Below are 12,403 nucleotides of genomic sequence, written 5' to 3'. Positions count from 1 at the left end.
GTGTGCATGCTGGGGAGTCTGTTTAGTTACAAAGACGGATCTTCCACGCTGTATTCTGAAGTTTGGGAAACAGCCACCGCTTGTGTTGATGTTGGAAGCTTTACTGAAGCTTGTAGCAAGATGTTTAGCTCTTTGGAAATGTCTTGTTCATCTTCAGATGGCTGACTTCAGAGCTGATAGATTTTATTTCATTTTGTCTTCTGGTACAGGCTCACTTACCCTCCTAGTTTTGCAGTTTTGCATGTCCGTATTTTGTCTCTTTCCTCCAAGTAAACTCCCCTTTGAGTGACACCTGACTAATATACTCTCTGTTAGTCATGTTGTGATCCACTGCAGAGCTTTTTCACTCCATTTAAATACAACTTTTAGGAAAGGTCGAGGGAAGATATTATAGATGAGAAGATGTTGATTTTTTTTTTTCATTAGTGCCTTCTTCAGTATGTTACCATGACTCTACTTGTCTTCAGACCTGTGGTATCAATACCTCACTTCTTATGTACTAAAATGCTGCCTTTTTACCTGGTTGTAGCAGGTGCTTGGACGCAAACGTCTGTCATTCCTTTCTGTGCAACCTCACTCTCAAATGGGAAGCTTTAACAGGAATATTCACCCTATTTTTGGTTTGCGTTCTTCTGGTGGGATAACGAGTACATACCGAACAGAGAGCACTGCCCAGGAGTGCTCTGAGTCACCTTCTTCAAAAGTTCATCTGACAGCAGAGGGAGCCTTGGTTCAGACACCTGCAGTACATGCAGGCATTTCAATTACGCTGCTACCAATTACCCGTGCGTTGTGACTCTTACGGTGTTGCGGTTGGTAATATTTTGTGTCAACCACCTAATACTGTGTCGGCTGGCTTGCAGACTTAATTACAAATACATGCTTTACTTTTGCAATCTGTAATGCTCGACAGTGCTGGTACTGGTGATAAGTCTATCAGTTTTTACTTGGTCAGTAGCACACTACCAGCATTAAATCCTAAACGGCAGACTCTGTGTTCACTGTCTGTGCTATCTCTGATAAAACATTAATCATTTCAAGGTTCCATTCAAACCCATTGATAGAAATTGTGAAATGTAATTTAGCTTTGAGAATAGAATTAATGTTTTCTAATAGCTCTAAGCTCTTCTATGATTTATTGGTTCCACTGCTTGAGGGTTTTTATAATCTAAATTGGTGATTACAGATGATACACAACATTGTGTATCATAAATAGGAATTATGTGTCTGGTGAAAATGATAATGGGTTTTTGTACCTTGTATGTATATTAGTCTATTCAGAAGTATATTAAAGCCTATTTTAGAATCTGTAGATAATTTTGCCCACATATAGATCTTGCCAGCTCATTCAGTTAGTCAATCTGCTGCTATTTACTAGTTTTTCTGTAATTCGATAAGTATGCATTGCATCAGAACATCGTAAAATTAAGGGTACACCTGTGGAATCTCATTATCTGTTACATGCTCTCCTTTACAGCATGCTTACTATTTTTTGCTTGGTTTTGAGGAAGCAGTTAAGACTATAATACTGATTTGTGTTATAATAATGTGATTTCTGAGGGAATTTTAGTCTAATGATTGATTTGCTATGAATGTATCTGAAGGTTGTGTCTGGTAGGATCATTTATATCTAGCCAACTCCACCACCTTTATAAACATGGAGAAGATGAAGTGGACATCTTTGTGGATAATAAAAATTTTATATATTTGCATTGAAATTTTAACATGTGCTGTTATTTTTATTTCCTGACCTACATTTCCCAAATTTCTGAACTGGAGTAAACTCCAGGCCATTATGGAGCTGTTCTTTCTGTCCTCACTTGGTTGGTAGCCTTCCGTGATCATTCTCAACAGCCAGTGGTTTTGAGAGAAATTTAAAACCTGTTGTGATAAAGCAAAATAAGTGTGACTGCTTGAAAGTGATCTGGAGCAAATGACTTGTAATAGTGATTTGCTTGATATTCTTGAATATTTGATATTCAAATATTGCTTGATTTTCCTTATTCTTAATATGAAGATATGCAATAAAAGCAAATGTTAAATAGTAGAACTAATGGTGAAATGATTTTTGTTGGAAATTAATTATACAATGAAACAAGGTATTTCTTATCAAACTGAGCAAACCACTGTATATTTCTTATTTATTGTGTATACATCTAATCATAGACAAATTCACTTTAGACAAGGCTTTCAATGAAACAAGGAAGTCATTTATTTCATCCCTCTTAAAATTTGTAATGCACTCAGGTTTCATAGTGATGACCATTTACTTCTATTTTTATTGTATAAATACTTAGATGAAGAGAAATCAGCTGCTTTCATAGTTGCCAACAGTGAATTGAATAATAAAAATCCAACAACCCTACTGAACAATAACTTGATTTAGTTTAGAATTTCTTTAGAAAATGTAGTGGTATTAATCAGGAGAGAATGCTTCAAATATAAAATCTGATTTTCTTAGAGGAAAATCAGTTTGCTTTATCAAACTCTTAAGGTCTCTTTCCCCCTTTCTCTCCCCATCATAGAATTCTCCTTTTGCAGCAAGCCTAAATCAGATTTGTCTGAAGCAGTAATTGGTGATTATCTCCTGACGGCAAGATATAGTTAAGCCTCTTTGGTTAATCCTATCTTGCTTGCCATCTATAGCGAGTCAGAGCAAGGCAAGTAAGAGAGGACTTGAAATATGATTTCTAAGATCATTTTTCCTGTGAGGTGTAATTACGTCCAAGAGCTCTGCAAATTGTGGAGAGAACGGCCATTGGGCCTCAGCACGGACGTGAAATGGTTGTGGTGGAGACCCGCTTCCTGCCTCTGCATCAGCGCGGTCACCGTGCGGTACTGTGACCAGGCAGGAGGACTCCCCCAGCGTTTCTTGGTTTTGTGGAAAAGTAGAAAACCTTTTAGAAAAGTTTTTCTTGTCATGTAAGCTTTCTTGTGTATTCTTGCGTAACGTGTTCGTTATTTTCACTAATGAAGTGTTACAAGATGAAATTTGCCTAATGGATCCCTACTTCATTCTGTATAGAAATTTAAAATGAAAAGTGAGGATTTTTTATGCTTACGTGTTGTTCTACCTTCTGTTAAATGCATGGGTTTTGCTTCATACATGAGGAAAGGTTTATGTACTCCAGGACCTATTATTATTATTATTGTCACTATTACTTCTATCTGATAAAAGATGTCCATCTCTCACTTCAAACTTTGACTTGCTAGCTTAATCCGTACTTCTTAGCATCACTTTGTCAAGCATGACACAGTTTCTGTAGAAGTAATGCTCCTCTGAAAGATGCTGAGAACCTTTCCAGTGACCTCAGGTGGAGCCAGGAGGATGATTTATAATTTTATTAGCAAAGCCTTCTCCTAGAGACAGCTTCTTTAGATGTTTTATGGGAAAAGACACATCTTAGAAGTCCAGGTACTACTTTGTCATTTCACTCTTATCCAGGAAACCTCACTGCATCCATAGTGCCAGGTTCTTGGTTCTTTGGGTAGAAGTCCCCATTGCTGTCAGAGCAATCCTATGCAGTGTGGGAAGAGAATAGCAAAATGGTAATGAGATTGTAATTTCACAGTTTATTAATTCATTATGCATCATCTCCCTGTCTAGTCTATACTGCTCTCAATTTTGAAGAGCAGATCAATGTGATAACTAAGAAATCAGTCTATAGGTAATGTTGCATAAAACTAACAACTACAAAGGACCTTTTTCATAAATTACTGATATTTATGCCTCGTGTTCTCTCAAAGTATTTTGTACAGTATTTTCATTTGCTCTTTAGTGATACCATGATGGAAGGAAGATTTTTAATGTAATTAAGTTCTTCATATATAATTTTGTTAGTGTAAACCTACATAGAGGCTTCAACAAGAGCTTTCCCATTTTCAATTTGCCATACATTTGAAATGATGTTTTCATATTCTTTCATTAGCAAAATGCTTTGTCCTGCATATTTCTGTAGAAAATATACTAAAAATCTCTGCTACTGAGGTAAAAACCTATTACCTCCTCTGAAAAAAGCAACTTGACTTTATTAGGACCGTGTCTCTTACATTTAGATAACACAGTAGACTGAATTTTCAGGCCATTGGCAATTTTTCTGCATGCATAATCCATTTTTAGCTACTTTGTGGCTGTCCTTAAATCCTTTTTCTTAAGATGTCAGCTGGGCAAAAGCAAAGCCTCTAAAAAGGCTGTAGCACAACATCTGCGACTTCAACAAGTCTTGTGCTTTGTGTGTTTGGTGCGTTGCCTGAGAGTGCCTGGGATGCAGTCAGAATCAAAGTCCTTAGGTCTGCAAGGTTAACGTAGGAATGTTAAAATCATCAAGGTTATGTTAAACAAAGAATAATGACAGCAGACTGTGCAACAAAGTTGTATTTATGCTTTGGGAAAATGTCAGACTTTTATTATAGTATAAAAACAAAATAATTTAACTTGTTAATAATTTTCAATAACATCTTAGAACTTTTTATTAACTTTTTTTCTCTGTTCTTGAGATCAGTCGATACATAGATTGAAGTATGACATACTGGAGCTCCTTATAACTTTAAGAGCTTCAGCATTTTTTCCTGTGTGGTTGTGGTCACTACATATTCTACTAAGTTTATAGTAGCATTCACTGAAGATATATACTAACTATTGAGAAATGATCAAAACTTCACAAATAAAAACATAAAAGCAAAGATTTGTTGCCTTTTTTTTTTTTTTTTGGCTGGGAGGTGGGTTATGCCAACACTTATAAGAGGATTCATTGTTCTTCGTTGTCCATTCCTACAATATGAAAGGTGTGGCTGAACAAAGAATATAGCAACAAAGCATGCCAGATGGGTGCTTGATTTAGCAAGTATATTAACTTCATAATTTTCCGAATTATGATTGGGTACAGAGATGGTTAAAGCTAAATACATTGAGATTATTGCTTCAATCTATACACAACTCCCCTCATGGTGAAGATCTTGCTTTTATCCAGGTATTTGGCGGCGGCAAGCAGTTGTCCATTGTATACCATGGCACAGCAGCACCGATACCGACCTAGCATGTGGGATTCTCTGACACTGGCACTTAGTCAGCTCCAGTCAACTCTGCATGTGTGATGGTGTCTTGGCATAGGAGTAAAAAAGAAGTCTGTGTGTCCCTAATTTTCATATTTTTGTCTTGTACTTCTGCATTCTAGGCTTTTAGGGTAAAATGACAGTATGCTACTTTCAGCATTGCCATTACCAAATCTGTTGTGTGATGATGCGTGAGGTATCCGGCCGGGAAGGTCAAAGCAACTCATTTTCTGCCGATGTGGGTTGTGGGTTGGCTATTCAGAAGTGATACCACGACTGAAGTCAGTTCTCTGGCCAAGAAATGTTGCCCTTTCCGTGTACTTGCAGATGTGGGGAATGAATATGTTTTCATGGGTATTTTGTGCTGTGGAGGGAGATGCATATGAAAAAAATAATTAACCTGATTCCAGTGTTTGAAATCTGCTTTCTTTTTTCCTACATAATTACTGAAGATAAGCTTAAAATTATTTGTTCACATTTTCAATTTAATTAGTACATGTTTAAGTTTTTTTTTGTAATTGTAGTTTCTTTACCTTCCACAAAAGGAATCAGTGATAAGATTCCTTTTTTTTTTTTTTGGTTAGTCATTAGTATTCACTGCTCTATTAGACTGCAGTTCAAACTCTTTCACTTGTTTTTGTCACGGAAGATGATGGAGCAAGGTTGCTTAGAAACACTTAGCCACACTCGCAATGGGAGTTATCAATCTGTGCAGTGCATTCACCTCCACATGCAGGGGAGAAAATTGGGTTTCACTACTTTGCAGGTTTGTTTCAGCAGTAAGATGTTTAAAGATATATAAGCATGCATTTTCTTTCATTATATCTAATGTAACGATCTAATATCAAAACACAGAGTAAAATATTGACTCTTTCATAACAGTGATTTCAAAGTATTAGAGATTTAATTTGCTGATGTACCCTGCAAAAATACAAAGCTTTAAAGTTGTTAGCTGAGATGGTCGAGGAATTGTCCTTTATCAGTAAGCTGCATAAATTTGAGGTTATTTCATGATCTTTTAAAAAAAAATAAATATATATTTATAAGTTACTAGCTTTAGTCTTCAGTTCAAGAAAATATGTCTTGTTTGACTACCAACAGCAATTATATATTTCCCTAACCTAATGAAATTCTTGATCTTTGTAAGACTGGTCTAAAAATAGTCCAAGTCACTCAAGTTATAAAATTTTTGATCTTTTCAACTTTGAGTGACTTGGCCTATTTTTAGGCCAGCAGTAATTGTACACTAATGTGCTAGGAGAGATGAATGTAGCATTTTATCACTCTGGTTTCTAAGCACTCCAATTATTACACTTATTAAATATGCTGGAAATGCATATATTTCCTCCTGTGAGTCTGGGATAGACTTCAGTGTCTTTTCAAGAGCCTTAAATATTTCATACCATTGAGATTTTACCGCTCTCTTTAACACATGAGCTGTTGTAGAGTGGGTCATTGACACTTGACCCTGCTTTATCTTCCTTACTTTATGCTGAACTCATATTCTGATAAACCAAGAAAGAAGAAATTAGGTTAAAAATAACTGCTGCACAACAAAGTGCTTCTGTAAGGCTAAAAAATACTTAGAGCTAGTTTATAAAATTAGTTAATAAGACAATAGAAAAGAATTTCTATAACTAGAGTGGTGACAGTCTGGTAGCAGACCAAGAAAATTGCATTTGGTAAAGCAGGAAATCATTTAATTCTTACTTTAGTTTTCAATATGATTTTAATAAAAATGAAATTTGAGTAATATAATTTATTAAAGCATCTTACATGCTGATAATGTGTGAATTAGTCTGGTGCCTGTAGACTTAGATACATTTAAAGTGTATCCATGGCAGAATTTTACATGCTTGATGTCATTGAATCTGGATTTTCACATGGAAGATGGATGGTTGAGAAAGTATTTGGTGAGGAAGTATTTTTAAAATATAGACTTATAATGCTACAGTCAAAGTGCCATCAGGTCAGCTATGTAACTTGGAAAAGATAAAGAGACAAATTTTTCTAAAAGGAACAGCATGGAGAAGTGGTTGAGGAGGGCAGGTAGGATGTAAGAATAGATGAGCCTAGTTAAATTGCAAAATAAAACATGCATTATTATTTACACCCTTAGGGTAAAATTTGTAGCAAGCTAGAGGTATATCTCAGTAAGCACTACACATCTGAGTTGTGACCTGCCCTACCTGCAGCAGGCTGATCGTGTCTGTAGCTATTGTGGTCCTTTCTGTGGCTGCTGAGAAGTGTTTGAGGGAAAATGAGGGCCTGCTTTTCTTTGCTTAGTTGTGCAAGTATGCAAATCAACTGCTTGTGCTTAGCAGAGAATGCTCCATTTCAACACAATTTTAGTTTGTTCCCTGCTTATCAGTTCAGATACTTCCTTGCTATTTCCTGAACTTCTTTGGATTCAGAGATGCAATTTTTTTTCACTGTTTGTGGTACTTGGATCATCCCAGAGCAAGACAGCAACTACCTTGTAGGAAAGAAATAAGAATTAAAAATAACAGTTATTAATTCTTGATAGTATTCCATAATATCAAGTATTTGTTCCAAATTAAAATGGAACTAAATTGTGAAATAGTAACGTCCTCTGCAGAAAGGAGTTCTTGGTGGGGTTCTTTGGCTATTAAAAACAAGCGTGTTTTAAAGCTGCTAAGTATCCTGAGAGAAATTCAAGTCTTTTTTTTTTTTTTCTCTTCAGTTGAGAGCTGTTTTGGGTTGCTCAGAATGTGTATGGAAACAATCCAGGATTAAAACCATCCGTGTCACTGCTAATAAAAATTCACTTTTAAGTTGTCTTCTGAGAGAAATCCGAGCAGAAAATGCAAAAACTCCTACCTGTGTTAATAAAAGGAATTCTCTTGGGAGGGTCTGTACATCAAGTAAGACACAGACACAGGGAAGCAGAACCCAAAATATTCTCAAGAGTAAAACTGAGAGGAAAGGAAGCTGAAAACACTCTCATTTTCCGCAGAGTTTGCCTGTTCATCTGCTTTTTGTTCTCCTAGTTCTGAGACGCGTCATCATTTCCATACAGCAAGAATAACAGAATTTTGTACCATTTCCATACAGCCAGAATAACAGAATTTTGTAAGAGTGGAATGCGGTTCCCAAACCACTGCCCAGTGCCTCGAGGCTGCAGTGCAGATTCTGCCTTTTTGCAGTGATTGCCACGGGCTGTTGGAATTGTTTCTGAGCATTTGACACCATTTCTGAATCTTCCTCCCCTGCTCATGTTCTGAACCCAGTGCTTATTTGTGCAACCAGCATGAAATATCACTGGAAGTAAAGGTGACAGACTGTCTTCTGCTCTCCTTTAGGCTACTGTGAGTTTTCTTTCACTGCTGCAAGTCTTGGTGGAATAGAACTCAATAAATCAGGTTCACATCAGCTTAACACGAACATGGAGGGAGGGAAAGTTTCCCATTAGTGATGTTTCCATATTAAACTTCTTCTCGGGTTCTTTGAGCCCATTAAATAATACGTGTTTTAGATAAAGCAAAATAGGCAGTTCTTGAGATCTCTAACAAAGGCTGATTGTTTGGATGGTTGGGGAAGGATGGGATTGCCTTGGTGTTTTGCTGAAAATGGAGCTGGCTGTTACAGATCCCAGGTTCCTCTTGTTTACCTGCTTGCTGAGCTGCAAGTGAAGCTGCAGAGGGATCGTTCGGGTGACCCACGAGTGAGTACGTTCCTCACTTCCCTTTACTACCTGGTGACTATTTGAAAATTGAGCTTCTTTCATAGCTCTAGGAAGTCAGCATCTTTCTCACCTTCTCTGACCTCCCTTATTGCTGCTCCTGAAAAACAAAACACCTAAGGTGTTAAACACCAGGCACAAAATTCAGGTTTTGGTATGACGGTGAGTGGGAATGGAGCTTCTTAAATATACTTGAACAAGATTTTGGTATGCATTTTGTTTTTATTGGTCCTAGTTTCTAGAAGTTAATATGCAGTTGTGGATACATGTGCATAGCTCCTGATGTGTGGAATGCACGTATATTGTAAAGGCATGATTTCATTCTTACGCTGACTTCGGTAGTGGTTTTAGGAAAGAGAATTTAGGAAAGAGAATAGGTGGGAATTTTTAGAGTTGTGGTTTTTGTGACTTCCTCTGAAAGGTGGGTGGTCCATGCGAGGAATTCTTCCTCATTGTTTTGGGAATGAGGATTAGGGTCCATTAATGGGGAGTTCAAGGAACACTGCGCAGTAGGAAATCTGTGTGTAGAGGCTCTGTTCCTCTGTCTTGCTGATGAGTAGAAATGAAAGGAAGCAACACTTGAGGTGGAAAGATTTTAAGGTCTTAAGAAAATTTTGGAAAGATTTAGTGTACGTTTCCCATGCAGATCACTTAAAAACTAGGAGACCATTATGATGTTTAAAACTAGAGGGCTCAATATTGTTTGGTGGAGATATTCACAGTCTTGAACCCCAAAAGCTTGTATTTAAGCTGGGGACCCTTACATTGTCATGTGCACAGCAATATTCTCTTTTGTTTTTCCCTAATGCAGGAGTTAGTTCACAAATATACCTTGTTTTAAATACCTTAATGTGGTGTCATTATCGTTCAATTTACCAGTCCTCTACCAGTCTAAAGTAGCTCGTGTATCAGAAATTGCCTTGCATGGTGTTGTTTAATACTGGGAGCTGTGCTGTAATGAAGGCAGTGATCTATACCTCTATGGAAAGCAGGTGCATCTTTTCCTGCTAAAGAGAGTTATTTACTCCACTTTGTGTTTTATGACATTTTTATACCTTGTTTTTGAGGAAAACCATTTTTTGCCTCTAAAACAATACACTGTAGCTGTTTTCTGCAATGTTACAGTGAGTACATTTTTTCTTATGCTACTAACCTAGGAGGTAACTTAACCTTAGTAGGTTTGCTAAAAATAATGGTATAATGGTTGAAAAAATCTTCGTGACATCAAAAAAGGAATAGTAACTTGTACATTTCCCTCTTGTATACATTTCTTATTATAAGGAAGATTTATGATTGGTAATATGACCCTTTGAGTTCAACCACTGTCTGCAGAACGTGATTTCAGCACCTGAAGCAGCAGGAATGATTGGAACGCATGTTTTGCATTTTGATTTCTATCCTGTAATGTTGACCTTTAGTTTCTCTTCATTTCTGTCATGTTTGCCTTCCTTTATGCATACTGTGTATCGGTGCTGCTTTTTCTTCATATTGATAATGTCCTCAGTAACTTCTGTCTTTGTTCACTGGGATAGTTAAATGCTTTAAAGCATGATTAAATGCCATGTTAGGTGTTGAATTATTGCTAATAAACACACCACTCTAAAATCATCCTTAAATCTCACTGTATTCTGTATGTTCCTCTGGTACCATTAACTGTATTCTGTATGCATTTCTGGTACTGTTTGAGCTGCTTTGATTGCACAGAGTGAAACAGAGAACATTGTGAAAAGAGGGAATATTGATTTTTCGTCTACTTAAGCAGCAGTTTTCCAAGTGACAGAGCTCAATTATATTATATTGGTTATAGGACTATTTAACATATGCCTTTTTAGTGAAGTGATTCTGGTCAGTAATGTCCTGTATCTTAATTAAACCAATATTGTGAGGGCAGTTGGATAGAACATACATTTGAAAATGTAAATGTCAAGTATATTGTACCAAGGCTTATCTGTTAAATACTGTTAGGTTACAATCCAGGTGAGACTGCTGGGAGTAAGAACAATTGTTCAGCCTTTCCTCTTTCTTTTGTTGCCGTGTAATTGGATCATCACGTTGCCCATTTGATAACTACTGGAAAGTGCAAATTAGAGTAAGTTGGAAGTGAGTGTATAAACATGGTATTTAAATCTTTAATTAATGAGTTGGAGTAGGTGCTCTGCATGAGGTCAGCCTTCAGGCCTCTCACAGAAGTGTTGTCAGAAAATTCCATTTAACATTAAGGAAAATGCTGAGAGAGAAGAAGTGAGTTTTGAATGACAAAGACAGCTCCAGCATTTTCGGGAATTAAAAGCACTTTTAGAAATAGGTGAGAAACTGGCACTGTACAGTGCGGTCACAATTTGTCTATCTAGATTTTGTGCTTCTTGTGGATTTACCTCATATTTTGAGGTATCCTGACTTTGCACTGTGTGGGTACATGGGTACGTGTGAGGAGGTAATCGCAGATTTACCCAGCAGTGAGCAACGATACATTCATTGCCTGTTCTGGGAAGCACTGTATGGATTAGAGTTAGGTGTGTCACAGTTTCCATAATGATCTAAAGCCACTGCAAATACAATAAAATTAAAATTAATGTTAATTGTATCATATTAACCTTGTGTTTCTGCATTGATATATGCATGTTAGCGTACATTTGGGGTCTTTTGCTTCCAGCTGTTTCATTCCTTCTCTCAAACCCCAAGTAATCGTCAGTACTACCATCTCCAAGTACTATAAGGAAAAGGTACCCAAGGAGCAGAGCAGTCATTGCAATTAAGTGTAGCTATGCAATGCAGACATGTTTCTGTAGAGTGGGAAATATTTTTATGATTTGGGAAGAATATTCTTTTTCAGTTTTCTTTGTATATTACATGTTTCTGATTCAGCTAAATAGGAAGGATGGTTCCAAGTTCTAAAAATGTCATGTGGATGGATGTTTAGAACTTGTTTCAGCAATGTTTTTAGATTTGATAAGAATATAGTGGTATGCTATGCAATACCAGTATAGCATTATGTCAATGTGATAGAAAGTGTGTATCTTACACAGTTTTGTATTCCACCTTTTTTCCCCCTTAATTTAGACTGTTTGAAAAGTTTTTAAATCTAGAATACGTCAATTTAAATCTTTTTGAGTTAGTAGAAGAAAGGAACTTCTCTATAGTTCAGCAATCAAGATAAAAATATGACATGCTTTGTTTGAGGGATAAGTAAGTGGCCGTCTTGTTATCTCAGAGCTTCTGTGTTGTTTTGCAGGATGTGACCTTTCTGTTCTGCAAGCCCATGATAAGGGTATCTGTAGCAGTGATTCTTTCTTAAAATAATGCATAGAGACTAGGGAAAAGAACAAAAACCAAAGGCTTCACCTTGTAAAGTTTGATGGTATTTACCTTCACAATAGCAATACTTGATTGATAGTGTATGTGTTTACAGCTGCCAAATGCTGATGTGTTTCTCTTTTTGCTGCTGCGCAGATTTGACACTGTTTGGACTTGTAAGGTTTTTGTTCATTTGGATTGACGAAATCTGTCAGCTGGGGGAAGTTTGTTGAATGATCAGGCTGAAGAAGCAGTCTGGGTGTAAACTTTCTATTTTGGAAAAGGTTAAGGAAAGCAAAAGCCACCGCACGTTATATCATGAAGTTATCTGAGATCTTCAGAGTTCTGTTCTAT

The 12,403-nt window shown here is 36.8% G+C and overlaps 1 protein-coding gene and 1 long non-coding RNA gene across 13 annotated transcripts in view; one reads left to right on the top strand and one right to left on the bottom strand.

Annotated features, from left to right (window-relative positions):
• PARD3 (par-3 family cell polarity regulator) overlaps positions 1–12,403 on the top strand; it is a 448,908-nt gene that overhangs the window by 99,695 nt on the left and 336,810 nt on the right. The window lies entirely within an intron of this gene.
• The window catches only part of LOC310895159, an 89,153-nt gene that overhangs the window by 39,611 nt on the left and 37,139 nt on the right, over positions 1–12,403 (bottom strand). The window contains exon 2 of the long non-coding RNA XR_014580492.1: positions 1–12,403. This exon is cut by the window's left edge and continues 39,611 nt beyond it; it is cut by the window's right edge and continues 34,638 nt beyond it. This is a non-coding gene — a long non-coding RNA (uncharacterized lncRNA).

Source organism: Anser anser (genome assembly GCF_964211835.1).
Source record: "Anser anser genome assembly, chromosome: 2".
Classification (NCBI taxonomy): domain Eukaryota; kingdom Metazoa; phylum Chordata; class Aves; order Anseriformes; family Anatidae; genus Anser; species Anser anser.
Note: the sequence above shows the minus strand (reverse complement) of the source record. Positions and strands in the feature narration are given on the sequence as shown.